Source organism: Triticum dicoccoides, chromosome 1A, assembly GCF_002162155.2.
Source record: "Triticum dicoccoides isolate Atlit2015 ecotype Zavitan chromosome 1A, WEW_v2.0, whole genome shotgun sequence".
Taxonomy (NCBI): Eukaryota; Viridiplantae; Streptophyta; class Magnoliopsida; order Poales; family Poaceae; genus Triticum; species Triticum dicoccoides.
The window spans coordinates 559,221,735-559,225,696 of NC_041380.1; the positions used below are offsets into that span (position 1 = coordinate 559,221,735).

At 45.0% G+C, this 3,962-nt stretch overlaps 1 long non-coding RNA gene across 3 annotated transcripts in view; it reads right to left on the reverse strand.

Moving 5' to 3' along the window:
* The window catches only part of LOC119289672, an 8,387-nt gene extending 7,566 nt beyond the window's left edge, over nt 1-821 (reverse strand). For all 3 annotated transcript variants that reach the window (XR_005141575.1, XR_005141574.1, XR_005141576.1), the window contains exon 1: nt 680-821. This is a non-coding gene — a long non-coding RNA (uncharacterized LOC119289672). The remainder of the gene's footprint in view (nt 1-679) is intronic.
* Nucleotides 822-3,962: the final 3,141 nt, after the last annotated feature.

Here is a 3,962-nt window from a genome sequence, read left to right on the forward strand (position 1 = left end):
ATAAATCCGGGAAAAGCACCAAGAACATTGTCTACAAAGATGTTTTGGAGAGATGAGGCAAGTGCATTTTTCCAATATTTCTTTTCCCCTACTATGTTTGTGTTGAAAACCAACTTATGAAAGAAGCTCCTTAGAAGTTTATCATTTTAGTAGCCGTAAGTCATGCCATGCACTAATCACTTCATAATTTCTGCTGATTCAGGGTTGACAAATATTTCGTGTTCAGGAGAATTGAGGCTTTAATGTGGTTATATTGGTCTCCAGATGTGCCAACTTGTAAACCTATTTCAAATAGAAGAAGATGGTGGAATGATGCCACGTCATGGTGTCAGATCATCCATAATAAGGAACACTTTGTGTTGTATATTCTGTACTATCTAAATTTAGCAGCCAGAATTCTGTTCTATTAAAGATGTTCTTGAACGCCTAAGTGCTATGCTCTCTGATATATTTGTAATGAAAACTGGAAGAATCTATGACATTCATGGAATATATTGAAGTTAAAAGGCGTTATTACTACTATGTTGCACATATGTTGTTCCCGAATCTATAGCAGATGAGCTCACATGCTTTGTTTTTACAGAAAAAAAATCGAAAGAATATACTATATAGAATTCAGAAAAGAAGATAAGGCATGTAACAGGCTAAAATGCTGGATAACCACAGTGGGCGAGAATACCTCCTCCAACATGCGTCAAACCAGTTGAAAATATTCCTCCTATTAGGATTCCAGCTTCTTCGTCGATTCACTATGCTGCCCCTTGGCTAGCTTGCTCATCACCAACACGTAGCAGGTACGCCGCCTGTTGGTAGTCCTCGCAGTTGCCTTAATTTCAAAAACAAAAAATTAAGTTTGACAAATATTTAAAGGGTGTGCCTTCTCTGAATTATTACACAGCCTGCAGTTACAGAAGGAAGGTGGGCCACACCCAATATTTATGCAGATAAAATGCACTACGGAAATAACTCCAGTAATTTTGGCAAACTGGAGTATAAAAAAAGCACAAGATAAGATTCTGGGCGTCAGATAAGTCCGGGGATGATAGCAATCAGGAGTCCCCAATTATCGCGATAGTAGTTTCCTTTCTCCCACGATTCTGCCTTATTTCCTTTCTCTCACGATTCTGCCTTATATTTCCTGATACCATTACTTTAGACCCCTCCTCCACCCCCCTCACGATCTCTCAGCCGCATCCCAACAAACCGCCACAACAAGTCTCTCCACCGCGCCGCACACATCAGCCCTTGGTGAAGCACCATCATCGTCCATGTCGGCGCCATCGTCATCGGTGCCCCATGCGGGTCAATCTCCAACCAGATCCGGTACTATTGCCGATGCCATCAACACGGTAATGACATATTATATCTCTCTTCTTCCTATACAAGGTTTTCTATCTAGAAATGTCATGCTTGGGTTTTCAGGAAAACATCAACAAGGTAGCAAAGGATGAGGATATAGATAATATGCAGATTGAAGATGTAAAGAAAGACGAGGATACAAACACCGAGGCGACAGAGGTGATACAAGAAGAATCTACTATGGAGGATACAGAGAATATGCAGGTTGAAGAGGTGATAACCGTACAAGAGGATACAGATCCCGACTCTACAAAGGCTACACAAGAGTCCATTAGGGAGGGTCCACTACACATAACCATTGTTGAAGTCCCGGTTCTAAGCCGTAAAGCATGGCACACTGAACTATCGAGTAGTCATCAGCTTTGCTCTGCCAGACGTTCACAACATCTGGTGTTGCTCCAGTAGCAGGCCTGGCACCCAGCGGTGCTTCCAAGACGTAATTCTTCTGTGCAGCAATGAGGATAATCCTCAAGTTACGGACCCAGTCCGTGTAATTGCTACCATCATCTTTCAACTTTGCTTTCTCAAGGAACGCATTAAAATTCAACGGAACAACAGCACGGGCCATTTATCTACAATCATACATAAACAAGCAAGATACTATCAGGTACTAAGTTCATGATAAATTTAGGTTCAATTAATCATATTACTTAAAGAACTCCCACTTAGATAGATATCCCTCTAATCCTCTAAGTGATTACGTGATCCAAATCAACTAAACCATGTCCGATCATCACGTGAGATGGAGTAGTTTCATTGGTGAACATTGCTATGTTGATCATATCTACTATATGATTCACGCTCGACCTTTCGGTCTCAGTGTTCCGAGGCCATATCTGCATATGCTAGGCTCGTCAAGTTTAACCTGAGTATTCTGCGTGTGCAAAAACTGGCTTGCACCCGTTGTAGATGGACGTAGAGCTTATCACACCCGATCATCACGTGGTGTCTGGGCACGATGAACTTTGGCAACGGTGCATACTCAGGGAGAACACTACTTGATAATTAGTGAGAGATCATCTTATAATGCTACCGTCAATCAAAGCAAGATAAGATGCATAAAAGATAAACATCACATGCAATCAATATAAGTGATATGATATGGCCATCATCTTCTTGTACTTGTGATCTCCATCTTCGAAGTACCGTCATGATCACCATCGTCACCGGCACGACACCTTGATCACCATCGTAGCATCGTTGTCGTCTCGCCAATCTTATGCTTCCACGACTATCGCTACCGCTTAGTGATAAAGTAAAGCATTACAGCGCAGTTGCATTGCATACAATAAAGCGACAACCATATGGCTCCTGCCAGTTGCCGATAACTCGGTTACAAAACACGATCATCTCATACAATAAAATTTAGCATCATGTCTTGACCATATCACATCACAACATACCCTGCAAAAACAAGTTAGACGTCCTCTAGTTTGTTGTTGCAAGTTTTATGTGGCTGCTATGGGCTTTAAGAAAGAACCAATCTTACCTACGCATCAAAACCACAATGATAGTTTGTCAAGTTGGTGTTGTTTTAACCTTCGCAAGGACCGGGCGTAGCCATACTCGGTTCAACTAAAGTTGGAGAAACTGACAGCCGCCAGCCACCTGTGTGCAAAGCACGTCGGTAGAACCAGTCTCGCGTAAGCGTACGCGTAATGTCGGTCCGGGCCGTTTCATCCAACAATACCGCCGAACCAAAGTATGACATGCTGGTAAGCAGTATGACTTATATCGCCCACAACTCACTTGTGTTCTACTCGTGCAAATAACATCAACACATAAAACCTAGGCTCGGATGCCACTGTTGGGGAACGTAGTAATTTCAAAAAAATTCCTACGCACACACAAGATCATGGTGATGGATAGCAACGAGAGGGGAGAGTGTTGTCCACGTACCCTCGTAGACCGAAAGCGGAAGCGTTATAACAACGCGGTTGATGTAGTCGTACGTCTTCACGGCCCGACCGATCAAGCACCGAAACTATGGCACCTCCGAGTTCTAGCACACGTTCAGCTTGATGACGATCCTCGGACTCCGATCCAGCAAAGTGTCGGGGAAGAGTTCCGTCAGCACGACGGCGTGGTGACGATCTTGATGTTCTACCGTCGCAGGGCTTCGCCTAAGCACCACTACAATATTATCGAGGATTATGGTGGAGGGGGGCACCGCACACGGCTAAGAGATCTCAAGGATCAATTGTTGTGTCTAGAGGTGCCCCTGCCCCCGTATATAAAGGAGCAACGGGGAGGGGCGGCCGGCCATGATGAGGCGCGCCAGGGAGGAGTCCTACTCCTACCGGGAGTAGGACTCCCTCCTTTTCCTTGTCCAAGTAGGAGAGGGGAAGGAAGGGAGAGGGGAGAGGAAGGAAAGGGGGGGCGCCGCCCCTCCCTCCTTGTCCAATTCGTACTAGGGGGAGAGGGGGCGTGCGGCCTGCCCTGGCCACCCCTCCTCTTCTCCACTTTAAGCCCATGAGGCCCATTAACCCCCCCGGGGGGTTCCGGTAACCCCCCGGTACTCTGGTTTTATCCGAAACTTCCCTGAAACACTTCCGATGTCCGAATATTGCCGTCCAATATATCAATCTTTATGTCTCGACCAT